The following is a 13,971-nucleotide window of genomic DNA, read 5'->3' as shown; positions in this document are numbered from 1 at the left end:
AACATTTCTATGAAATCTTAATATCTGGGGTTTTTTTTTTTCCTCTCACCCAGAAGATGGCATTAATGCCATGCATTCTACCTGCATCTGTCTTTGATGACCACAGGGATCTGTAAGCTTTTCCGCCCATTAACTTTCTGCTGCTTTATATTAGAACAAATTCACACTTGTGCCAAACAGAAAGCACTCACTTAGCTACCAGCTTCTTTCAAGGTGAAACCTAAGTTGAATAGGAGAGGCATATTCTTTGAAAAACCAGCCCTGCTCCTGGAGCACTCTACTGTTCTTAGAGAAAAGGGAGGAAAGTGAAAAAGGGAAAACCTGAGGTAGAAATGAAAGAGGCAGGAAAGCAGAAATAGCCTTTCCATACATATAGTTTATATCTTAATTGATACAAATTTTTCTACAGCTTCTGGATGAATATAATTCCTATAATTCCCCCCTATCTCCCAACTTTAGAGCTACAGCCCATTATGTTGATACATTGCTATACAACACAGAATTCAGGAGTAATAATTTCTCTGTAACATACTAATCCGGGTCTAATAAGACAGTAGTGTAATTCCATTTACTAAACAGACTTTAAAGTATGTTTAAAGCCAACCATAACCCAAAGATTATTTAAAATTTCTATGTGCCATTTTGTAAACATAATTATCAGCCTTCATTTCAGCTGCTATCTTGGTTGAACAGGCTACATTTGCAATCATTTGTGCACCATAACATTCTGGAACTTACTACTACAGAATTGCTCTTGGCCGATGATGTAAGAAATTGATTTGTGTGTAACCAACATAAAAGATTAACCAAAACAATACTTCATGTAGTATGTCAGGCAGGATGTAGAGGGAAAAAGTCTAACATTCTGGTCATTTACATCACTGCTAAGGTTCCAATGGTGCTTTGAAATAAAGTGTTCAAGAAGAGTCAAAATATTGTCAATGTTCTGATAGCACAGAACCTGAAATCTCAGCATTTTCTATTTAATGGCTAGTTACTCCTTTAGATCATGATAGCTATGAATAGAGGAAAGAGGATCATCTAAATTCTACTTGTTACTATAAGCATTGAGGTGCCCAGTATGCTTGCTCTGATTTTACTATCCCTTAGCATTTCAAGTTCTTTCAAGACATCTAAATCAGAGCTTCCATTTTCTTTTCATTAAAAACAATGGCAATGCAAAGCTGCTGCAAATAATCTATGCCTAAACGTAACTGTTGCTGCTCTCTCCAGGTCTTTTTGCCAATTGAATATTTATTATATCGTTGAGATCACAACACTACATTCCAGGTTCTGTTATTTCCTTGCTAAATTCCAGTTTTCAGGGGGTTATTACTCCATTATCTTGTATCTCACTGAGCTCTCTTACAATAATAAGGGATTATGTCTGAAACTTAATTAGGTAAATTTTTATTGATAGCACTTATTTGCAGGTCCCCAGTTTCTACTCTACAGCTAGTGAATAAAGAAAATGCAACCAGTGAACTCAAAAGAGAAAACATTTTAAACCCCAAATTTGATCTAATAGAATATTAAACAGAATCGCCTTTAAAAGGCCTGAAGTATTTGCTTGGGATTTTTTAGGGGGGAAAAGATGCAAAACAAAGCAGTGATTTTGCTGGTGGGGGATCTCTACAGCCTCTGGTAGAAGGTTAACTGTCACTTCCTGGCAGAAATGTTAAGGCCAACCAGCATCAGTTGCTCCCAGGGAAAGCAGTCATCGCTTCTGAGGAGACATTTGGCATCAAGACTACACATAACATTTGTGATTCTTGTAACAAACTAGGGTTAATATAAGCACAAGCAACTGACAGCTTAACCAATGTGCATTTGCTTTACACATGCTATTTACTTCTCCATAAAACACCTCAACAAATATATGTTGGCTCAAAATAAATCCAGCTGATCAGACTGACATCTACAAAATAGTCTGCCATGTGAACAGAGCTTTAAAGAAGTGGTTTTACTCTTTTAGCACTGTAAATAGACATTGCCAGCAGCTAGAGAGCACACCAATGAAAACCTGCTTCAAATAACAAATGAGAATGTGTTTGGACACTAAACCACAGAGGTGGGCTGCATTACCCAGTGGAACACCATTGATCTGGTTCACAATGACATTCTAGTACATCCTTGTGCACTTCAGGAGGCTTGGTTAGGTCAGAGATGTGGTTTGTTGTGAAAGAGAGACAAACAGTAAAAGTCAGGCCAGTGCCAAGGACTCTCTAGTTCTTAGCTTGTTAGAGCCCTTAATACTTTTGTATTAAAACACCAATGGGTGTTAGGCTGTATTTGTCTTTTCCTAATTGTCAGAGGACTAAAACTTTTCAGAAGGTACCCAATAGGTGCAGTGACTGATACTGCTTAGACTGCCACAACTCATTATAACAAAATGAGTTAAAGAATAACTACTCTGTTTTAGACACTCTTCCTTTTGTGATTCTCACCCCGTTACAGTGATGTTTCCATTCTCTTATCAGCAGTAAGGATCAAAACATTCTCCAGAGGATGCTCAAAACAGAAGAAATCAGAGAGAAAAGACAGGGAAGAATGATTTTCCAGTGCAGAATTTCATCACACCAAGGCACCTATTTCTTCTTACAAATTAAGAAAATGATAGCATCACTGTTTCTTGGATGAAGAAGTTTATCAGAGATGGGTACAATGTAAGTTATGCAAAATACAAAATGCAGCTTAATGTGCCCATAGATATTGTAAAACATGTTGTGATTGTATTAGGAATTAATAGGGGATTGTCCTACCCAAAACCCCCACAAAAACCAAAACAAAACCAATTTCATTATCTGAGTTCAAATTACTTGCAAGATACAGGACACCTTAAAAATTCTATATACATGCCATTAATACGAGTTAAAAATGCCCTCTTAAGACTCATATTTCTAAACAGAATACTGGGGAAGAGATAAAAAAACCCCAACCTGGAAGGAGTCCATAAGAATTGTAAGTTCTGCATGCAACACAACACACACATGGGGCTTATGCAGAAGAGTTACATTGTTGTTGTGTTCTCCACCCTGAAAGCAGTTTCCCCCCTTGTTTGCATTTGTAAATGAATCCTATATATGTATATAAGCACTAACCCAAAAATCAAACTAAACCTGGCTGCAGATTTTGCCACATGCTATTACTCCATCCATCTTGAATCTAAATACTCAGTATCTCCCTGGGAGCACTACTCTGCAACCCAGTGTTTTCAGACTGATTTGACTAAATATTTTCCTCCATAGCTACACAAATTATTTTGTGCCATGCTATGCAGCTATAAGTTTTCACAGATTCTAGCCTTTTCTGTGTGGCTTTATTACAAAATGGAAACATATGGCTCAGTTTCAAGTGGCTAATTGGCAGTATCTTAAAGCACTGTTAAGAGGTTCAATTATATGTATAACATCTGAATAATCTGATTGTATTTTATTTAAGACTAGAAAGTACTTCAGAAGTCAACAGATGGCAGCAGATATATTTTTGAGAAAAAAACCTCAGTAATTCCTTTTTTTTTTGGTAACAGGGTTGTCTTGCCATTTATAGTAGAATTTGAATGCAGGAACTAGAATGCACTGAAGATACTTCAGTAAAGACTTAAAGTAGATGGTTTTGCTTTACTCAAGATAGTTCCAATTAATTACAAACAGGTTTCATGCAAGACATCATCCAATTGCTATATATAGGTCACACATTGTTTTGAGGGAGTCACTAGGCTCTCACAACAGTCAGTTACAGAACTGAGATCAGCAGGTAGGTGGCTCTTCCACACATGACCTGCTTGGCAAGATGCTGCTTCTCTGCTACCAAATCAGCTCTGTAGTCTGCCTTGTTTAAATGCAAGGTGTCTTTCTTGCTGTGCTACAAGAGGAGAACTTCAGATGAGAACTTTCCACTACAAGGGCCTCAGGAGTAAACATGACTGCTCAGCACACTGCTTATTATGCTCAACTGCCATACCAAAATCAGGCAAAATGGACAGCTGGAGCACTTGCCACTGACATCTGCTACTGATTTTGAAGAAGGCAAAAACCACACTACTATCTCCCATAAGGTGCCAGAGGAGAGATTTTTCTGGGTCACATATATGACAGAATAAAAATTTTGTCCAATAAAGAGGGAAAAAAAATAAATCCCACAAGTCCCTTCAGAAGGCTGCTGTGCTGTTGAGTGGCATTATATGACCATTCCCTTTGTACAGTGGTTTCTCTGGTGTAATGCTCTTGAGTCTCACGTTCAATTTAGGGGGGAATGGAAGGAAGAGGTTTCAGTTCCCAAATGCTGCTTCAGACATGCAAAGGTTCAGACCTGCCCTTTTCCCAACTTCAGCTGGGATTTTTAGATGGGTGTAATTGCAGCTGAAAAAGCAAATCAAGCCTTGCATTTACACAGCCTGATATTCTGAGACAGAAGACACTGAGGCATTGCACATACCCTGGGATTTAAATAATGGATATACTTTATACTAAAAAACAAATCACTAGTTTGTAGGGTCTTAAATATTTCTAAGACATGTAAACAGAAACTCAAGAGTGAGCAAGTTAAGATATTTCTATTGCAGAACATCTAACTCTTTTGAAGAATCTTGCAGTGCCTTTTGGGAGCTCCATTTGGGAGCATCATTTCAGGAAATATAAGCAACTGATGCTTTAAATATGCAATTCCATTTCACTAATCTAAACATTGAAAAAGATTTGAAAGATCAATTTAAAGTTTAAATGCAAAAGAAGGATATTTGGCTTGTTATAATGGAAGGACATTATCACCAATAAAAATATAAAGTATTTATGTTCTTACAGTTATTTGAGACATTTTATCTGTGATTTTTTTTCATAACCACTCTAAGCCACAAACCATTTTAGCATTTAATATTAATGCTTTAATATAGTACTGAAAAGAGAACAAACCAGAGCTCTGCATTGTTTGAGAGATGTTACTCCAATTCTAGTTTAATCTTAACAGAAAACACCTTTGTTGAAGAAAAGTGTTTCATTATAATTATAAAAAAAATAAATTAATGTTCAGTATGTTCTCTGAAATGCTCCTTGAATTCAAGGTGTGCTGTGAGCAAAGTCTTCCATACATCCTCAGCTCATGCATGCATTTCCGAATTGCCATCTGGCACGCACATACTTTGCACTTGTGTAGTAACATGCACAGCTATTATTGTTTTAGTATAAAAGCTATGAAAGCTAAGTAAAATATATCACAGCTGACAACTCATTTTTCCCACCAGCTTTTGAGCAGACATGTTTATATTATCTGAGTGTCATGCCATAATGTTCAAAGAGACATGCCGTGTGAAAATGAACTAAAGACTGACTTTCAGCACTTACAACATGCTCTTGGCATGCTCCATGTGTAGAATATGCAACAGTTTTAGTGCTTTTGCCTCTGTGAACTAGAGTAGCTTTAGTAATTCTCCAGTTCAAAACCAGCAAAGCAAACTTCTCTTTTGGGGTGATTGAGGGTACCTTTACCCTACACTGATCATGACTTGATGATCCTTGGGGTCTCTTCCAACCTTGGTTATACTGTGATACTTGTTAGCTTCGCTTCAGACTTTACCGTGGAGGTGCAGGCTAAAGCCCCTCACCCTTCTGAGCTGAATGTGCACATACATCTACTTTTAGGATTCAAAGCCACATGCAACATGCTGCCTCATGGTGATGTAGCAGTCACAAACTGAATTTATAAAAGCAAATTTTGAACTTGTAACAACAGTCATATTCCTGGAAGTTTACCTTTACTAATTTATTAGCATTTGAAGATTTAATGGATTTCACGCCATTCTAACAAGCTTTATTCCTTCAACACTGTTACACAAGCATTATACAGAACCAGTTTATGCCTACTAGAAGCAAAATGCAAGCTAACTGCAAAAGCTTCTGCTCTGCTCCTGTCTGATTTTGACAGTGGAGGAAGTATTTGGTAGATGTCTTGACCAATGGTTGAATTTTTGCCCACAGAAAATCCACAGGGATTGTGTGGATACTTACAAGATGAGTAAGGGGCAAGTAACATGAATAAAATTTAAATAACACCAGAATAGTGGAGATTCATAAATGAATTATTATTTAATATTGCAAATTAGCAAAAATCCAATACTCACCAGTATGTTAAAAAATCTTGAGCAGGAAGTCAGAGGGGAAAAAAAAGAGTAATCAGAAATTCACTGCTGCACAGCAGTTCGCCAACTAATGGCACAATAATTTTGACAAGGATGTGACAGTTAAAGCAAACTATTAGATCAGGATGCCAGAACAAGATTTTGTGGCTTAAAAATGTTTATTTCTTCTTATTTGTAAAGGACATATCTAAAACACAGAACTTTGTGTTTAGGCTGACACACCAGCTCATAGTGGTGCAACAGAATTCTGTCAGATGGCTTGAATTTATTTCAATGCCTGCCATATTCCTGTAAATTGTTTGACTCCTATTCACTTGTCATGCCTGATAGTCTGAGACCTGAAAATATACCAGCATTGAAACACTTTGCTTAGCACAAATCTCCAATTCATATAGTTATATATCAAGACAAATTCAGACTTGGACAACCCCAGAAAACTCCTTTGAGTGAAAATGATGAGAATTCTGTAACTTATTTGCAAGCTCAAGTGTATCTATAACCACCCTGAAATCAGCAGTCATTAGGAAAATAGCTTTATAGTTATGGATGGAAGGAGATCGCTGCCAGTGTAATAACTATACTTAAACCCATCAAGCATAAGGATTTTACAGATCACTGATTTTCATATGTAGATATTACAATGTATATAAACAAAACACAAAATAATGCTTATCTAGAGATCATTTGCTGTTGTTCTAATACTAAGAGTTTAGCCTCCTGCTTCCTACAGCTTCTTGAGGCTTTACACAAACAGCAACACTGTCCTACTTTTAACTCAAGTTACATCAATCCACAAAGAAACCAACCCTCACTTGTTTGTCAAGGCAGCCAGATGAGGAGTGAGAAATCATGTGTGAATATGAACTGGACATAACTAAAACTAAATGACAAGACTGTCACCACACTACCACACTCTGTGTCTAACACACTAAGTAAATTATGACAGAAGAAATATTTTAACAGTGAGCAAGGAGTTACCTATCTTAAGAAAAAACAACGACTTTAGGACAAAAAAAAAAAGTCTGCTACAAAATCAGGAGAAATGGAAGCTGTGCATTAAGTAAAATTGGCAGAGGACTTACAAAGCAACATTGTGTAATATATTGAGGCAAACTAACAAATTGAAAAAACCCTTTTGGATTTGTATGTACATGTCCAAGTGATTGGTGTAACTAAAATACATCTGTGACACTAAAAATTAGCACTCTGCTCAAAACCTTTATGCTAAAACAATGGTGATCATACAGCTTGAGCTTTAAAACCTCCAATTCAGGGTCATTAAAGAAATATATTATCTAAACCTTGTAAATAAAATCGGTCTCTCGTTTCCTTCTATTTTATTCCTCATTTTGAGGTTGAATTGAACATTCACTTGATACTGGGGCTTCCCACTCCTCTGTTACCCTTATAAGAAAAAGGTAATACATAGCAAAAAAGGCCAAACCCCATAACTGAATGACTCTCCTCACCTACATCAACTCACTGAACCTTGATTTAAGATAAGCTACAAAGCTCTTTGAATACTGGTGGAGATTTCTTCTTTTAAGTGTTTGATGAAAGGGCAATAAAATCTACAGTGCAAAATGAACAAAATTCCTCCTTACAGAGGATTTAAAATAGAAGGAATTCAAGCTGCTTCAACAGTGCATGTTCACCATCCTCCACTGCACATACACACAGAGGACATGAGGCTGTGGTGTACTTAACTTATTTAAAGCCAATTTTCAATGCTAGAGATGCATGTCTTAGTAGATATAGAGACTGCCTGTTGCATTTCATACATATCCCTTCTCTTTTCATTCAGTTCTAGTATTCTAAAAATGTCCCAACCACTTCAATTTTTCACAGTATGAGCACTGTGTGCCCATTGAGAACATGCTCATAAAGTCACACGTGAGAGAGAGAACAAAATGCCATAGCTGAAATTAGTTACCTGGGGAAACACTGAAGTATTTAATCAGTAGTTATTGTTCAAGCAAATTTTGCTGTACACCATTACATAAAATACTAGCATTTTCATTTTAGAATTACAAGAATTAGAAAGAGATAGTAATTAAGGCAATGTTTTGATCTCCTAGTTTCTCATGGTCCTAATAAACCAATGCAGAGATTCCCACATTGCAGCAGATTAATTTGTGTGGTCTTTGGTTTCTTTCTGCTGACAAATTAAGTATCTCAGCCCTTCTTCTGCAGCTTCTGTTAAGCTCATAAAACTTGTGTGTACCTGAAGAGGGTCCTAGGCTGTGTACTGGTGAGACAAGGCAGAATCTCAAGAACTTGCCTGGCCTCGTTAAGGCTCATGAGGTCAGCTACAGCTCCTGAGGGAAACAGAGCTAGGGAAGGTTCTCCTAAGCTTTATGGACCAAATTGTGATATCTGAGTATACAAAAATGGAAGTAGAGTTTGTGCCTTGGGGAAGGAGTTTGGTGTTTGTACTGTGTGCACCTTGCAAAGACCTTGGGATGTTGGTAACGTGCTGGGGATTTTTGCTCCCTCCGAGGAAGGCTGCTGCTCTTGTCCTTACATGCCAGAGGGATGCTGGAAGCATGCTACAGAGAAAAGGAATCACAAGTTTTCTTCTGTAACAATTGAGTAGCAATCACTAATAAGGGTATTATTGATGAGGTTTTTGATATATGTTCGGATAGTGTCAATATTATTATAACTGATCTAGCAATATTTTGCTGCTGGATTTTTAGATTAGAATTTCCACAATTGGGCTACTGATAAATTCCTGGCTTTCAATATGCTTTGTTCTCTTTTGTCCACAAAATCAAGAGTAATGCTTCCTTACAATAGGAAACTGAAAAGAGAGACTATAGAAAGGACATCTCAGTTCAGACAGAACTTTTACAAGTTCATATTTACTATTTTACTTCCATAACTTTGACTTATTCTTTCCAGTTCTAAAATGCATGGAGATTTTGGTAGGAAAATATTGTCTGATCCGCACAAGTTGTAAATAAACACAAGAAAGCAACCAATGCTCTACAGTGTGAAACCTTCACTTGTTCAAAGGAATCAAAGCCAAGTTCTGTATTTATTCAGATTTAGACCTGCATTAGTGAATATGCTCCACATCATGAAACCATAGTAAAATGGCAATGCCTTGGCAACAACTAAGATTACTGAAGTGTGAAGCTACCCAAAGTAGCTGGGTCAGTACCTTCTGAACTTTCAAGTAGGACCTTGAAATGGGAATTGCTTGCACTCATTTAGACAAGGAAGTGAAACCTGATTATTACCAGTCACAAATGTTTGTTCACTTATCCTGGAGGAAATGATCTCCTGTTGGCAATTAAGAAGTAATTAGCAGTTTCCTGGCTAGAATAAACACATACAGCCAGTAATTTTCCATTCTCAACCTTAGGGCAAATGAACCATTGCCAGCTGCAGATGTTTAACACTGTCCTACCTCAAAAGATCCTCAGCCCACAATTTCAGAAACGCTGCTTTAAGCACTCAGGGAATGTGAAGTTTTACAGAATACATTAATTTGCTAAAAGATAGCTTATATTTACTGAACATTCTGATTTAATATCCTGCAGTAGATCACACACTGAGAACAACATTCCTATATGCATGTGGATGAAGCACTACACACTGACTGCAGCAGACAAACACTCACAGGAATAATGAGCATTCCTCTTTGTTAATGGGGAAACACACAACCTATTCCTACAGACAGTAGTAAAACTATCAATACAAGGCAGTGTCTGCATCTGGGAATCTCCACTCCCCTCCCTTGGAGCAGGAGGGTTTCTGTTACATTACTATCAAAGTCATTATTCTTCTAATAGCTTGCCAACCATCATTCAAGTAGTAGGATATGGCTGAAAATCTCACCAATGATTTCTATTTTCTTCCACTTTATTTAAGCAGTTCACTTAGGGAGACAAAGCAAGGCAAAGAGCTAAAGCCGGTGTCAAAGAATAAACAGTGTATGAGCAGCTCGAAGTTCTGCATCTCTAACAAAAGGATTTGGTTGGATTTACAAAAATTAAAACAAGTATTGTCCACTGGAAATGTTCTTATGTGGAGACAAAACTTTCTTACCTCAGAATGTTTCATTTCAGTAACAGCTTTATGGCCCAGCTACAACTGGAGATGGTCAGTTATTCTTTGTGCTGCACTAGGCGGACTGGAAGTTAGAAGCGGATGGGGGTGCACCATTTAACATCAAACACCTAAACCTAAAACTGCTTGGATTGGGATTATTGGGTTATTCTACAAGAGGAATATCACAGCACTCCATATTTGTCCTCTCAGGTTCTGGATTTTCAAGACAACAGTTTTTACAGGCAGAATGCATCTTTAGCTTTGACGTTTACAGAGATCACCAAGCTCTGGAAGCACACTCCCCTAGTCAGACTGACAGATGCCAAAACTCGAGATCGCGTGAGAGCGGAGCTGAAGGAAGCCTCGGGCATTGTGCTGCCCCAGGGAAGCCTCAGTGTATTTCCAGCCCAGCGTTGCTGGCTCTTTATTCCACTGCTTTATGTTTTAATTTCTTTTTATAGATTGATGGATCCATCTGACAAAACACAAGCATTGTGTTATGACTCACTTTATGTATATTTTATTCCCATTGATTTTTACTTCCTCCTTCATCTTTCTCTTTTCAATGTACCTTCTTTTTAATCTCCATGCATCTGTTTTCCTTTCATGACATATTTCTCTTTCTTTCCTGTCATCCACCGCTTCTGGATGCTTGGGTTTAGGGCTGATTCCTTTTTCTTCAGCCTTTTAGCATTCCCAGATACTCCCTTCCCCACATTTACAGCCCTTAGTCTCAAATGCAGTTATTCAAGTTTCTCTTGCTTATCATCCAAGTATTAGCCATAAACACATACTCACAATTCCAAAACAGTTCCTAGGGGAGACTTTCTTTTACAAGTCAGGTTTTCTGTTTCACCAGACAAAGAATTCAGTCAGAGCAGGGTTTAGATCTCGCACTCAGTGACTCAGACTATACTTTGAGCTAGTTAAACCCTGACTAATCTCATAATTTTCCTATTAGTTTTGCTCTAGAGCCTTACAGCATATCAGCCTCACCTGCACTTCTTTTCTTGCTGTACTATATATTGTAAATGGAAAGGAAGATATAGGGATAGAACAAAAATATTTTGCTAATGTGCAAGATGTTATTACTCTACAACGTCTTTTAGATCCTGTGAAGCTATCCATAACAGGCATCTAATGACATATTTATTTATCAGAAATGGATCATAAATGCTCATAAATATTAATTTTACAATTACTGGTTTTCTTTTATAACTTCTGGATAAAAAAAAAAAATTCACTCTAAGTGCCTAATTCATGATTAAAGGTGAGTTGAGCCTGTACCCAGGGCTAAGCTACAGCAGTTGCTCTATCACCTGATGATCTCTCCCCAGCAGAAAAATGGAAACAGGGAAAGGTGAGAAGAGTTATGGACTGAAAAGAAAAAGGAATTACTGAAACAGCCAAGCTGATAGTAATACTAATGGTGACACAAAGTGCACAAAGTTATACTCACCCCAGTAAAAGTACAGCACCCACAATAAATGGGAAAGGAGTCCTCAGAAGCATAAACAAGCCTCTATACAGACAGAAAAAAAAAAAGGACCAAGGGAAAAAAAAAAAAGGAACAAAAAGGAACTAACCCTCACCAAACTCTTCCTTTGCCCTCCCCCCTGCCTTTATACTGAGCATGAAGTTCATGGTCTGGGACTCACCTGTAGCAAATTTGGGCCACCTGCCACAGCTGACTCCAAACTGCTAATAGCCTGCAAGCTATACCTAGCCTGGGATTCTGTCCCAGCAAACACAGGACAAAGTGAACACTGATCTTTGAGAAATTCCAATTTCCTCAGTTATTCTTGCTTGACAGCCTGATTCTGCCATTGAAAGTATGACCAAATTCACAGTAGACATTGGTGATGCTTTTTATAATGGAAGCAACATTCTCCTGCATTTTATTGCATTTTTCTCTGATGAGAAACCCTCTGAATTCCTACATGTGGTTAAGAAATTTGTGCCTGCCTTCGTAAATCTAAGCATAGGCATCCTGCTCTTGAATAGCATACAATACATATTGTTTGGCTGGGTGGGAGCTATCATGAGAAGAGGAAAATGCCATGAAAATGCTTACAAAACCAACAGAGTTCCAGAATAATAAATCTGTATTTCAGCCCTGATTTGTAACTGGATTGCCCACATGTATTAAACATTTATTTAGATGTAAACATCTGTATGCCATCTGAGATATTTCTACTTGGCTCTGAAATTGAGAGTAACATTTAGGAGGAAAAATGATAGCAGGTAAAAGAACAAATTTGTGTATGCTTTCTAATACTTACTCCCTGAAAATGTGTCATGAGAGAAAGACAATACTAGAAGGAAATATTGATGTATTCAATATTAGCCATTTATTCCTGATCTGTTTTCTGCTATTTTTACTCTGCTTAGGTGATTCAAGTCTTTTCAAATCTGTAAGTGAAGAAAATATCTGCTCTGGGACAACCCAAGAAAATGCATCTGTATTTGTGGTTTCATTTGGTCCACAAACAGGAAGCATATTTTCATCTCAGCAGATAATGTCTTTCAGTTAGTGTTAAGTGGCAGTTCTAAGGAGTACTCATGATATTCTCTACATCATAGAATGATGTAAAGAGCAAATCACAACAAATATGGAGAACATTACTAAGGAAGTTTTAAATTAATCTTCAAGTATTTTGATTTTTGTTTCAAAATTAAGTGTTATGAGATTTTTCTTTAAGGGAACACAGAAATGGCCCACCAGTACCTGAAGATGGCTACAAGAAAGCTGGAGATGTGCTTTTTACAATGGCTTATACTCTAGGATGAGGGACAATAACTTTAACCTTGAGGAAGGTAGATTTAGACTGGACATTAGGAAGAAATTCTTTACAGTGAAGGTGGTGAGAGGCTGGAACAGGTTGCCCAGGGAAGCCGTGGATGATCATCTGTGTATGTTTGCAAGCTCAGGCTGGATAAGGCCTCGAGTGACCTGGTCTAATGGAAGGTGTCCTTACCCACGGCAGGGAGGTTGGAACTAGATGATCTTTAAGGTCCCTTACAACCCAAACCATTCTATGAATCTATAAAATCAACACACAATGTCTGAAAGTTTGTCACAAAAAGTTGTTTCAATGAAAACAACCTGCTCAGCTCAGCTTAAACACCTAACCATCCTGCAGGTGGAAGAAATAAGGACAAGCAGCAAGAACGTCTAAAGTACCATTGTTTAGATCTCAGTGTTATGAATTCTAGTTCATCCAGTACACAACAGGCATGATATCAAACTCTTAGTCTGAGATTTTAATGTTTAATATTGATTGTTATTTTTTAATGCCCAATGAAGCAGCTGGGCTTAAAATTAACAAGTTCTTGCTGGACTCAGAAAATGAGCTTCAAAGAAATACAGACAATTAACATATGTTGAATATCCCAGGTTTGTTGTTAGTTGCTTTTTGTTCAGGGCTTCTTTTTAAGTCCAATGAACAATTTTTATTGAAAAATAAATAATTCTCTTTTATAATAAATTTCATCTGTGGGCTCCTGATGGGAGGCTGTTAGTGATGTGAAACAACTGGCCATGATAATCTGCTGCATCTGTTAGTAGAACTTTCCTTCATTAGACTTCCCCTGTGAGAAATGCCTGTCTTTGTAAGATTCCTTACAGCAGTGATGGCTGGTATTAAGTTCTCCTGACATCTTCTGGATTGTTTTATACTAGAAGCTAGCTATTATTATTTAACGCTGCTGTTTTCTTTCCCTTGTCTTAACTGTTCCACAGTTTCTAATCTTTGGAAGGCAGAGCTTGACCTAAGACA

Source organism: Dryobates pubescens, chromosome 24 (genome assembly GCF_014839835.1).
Source record: "Dryobates pubescens isolate bDryPub1 chromosome 24, bDryPub1.pri, whole genome shotgun sequence".
NCBI classification, from domain to species: Eukaryota; Metazoa; Chordata; class Aves; order Piciformes; family Picidae; genus Dryobates; species Dryobates pubescens.
Note: the sequence above shows the minus strand (reverse complement) of the source record.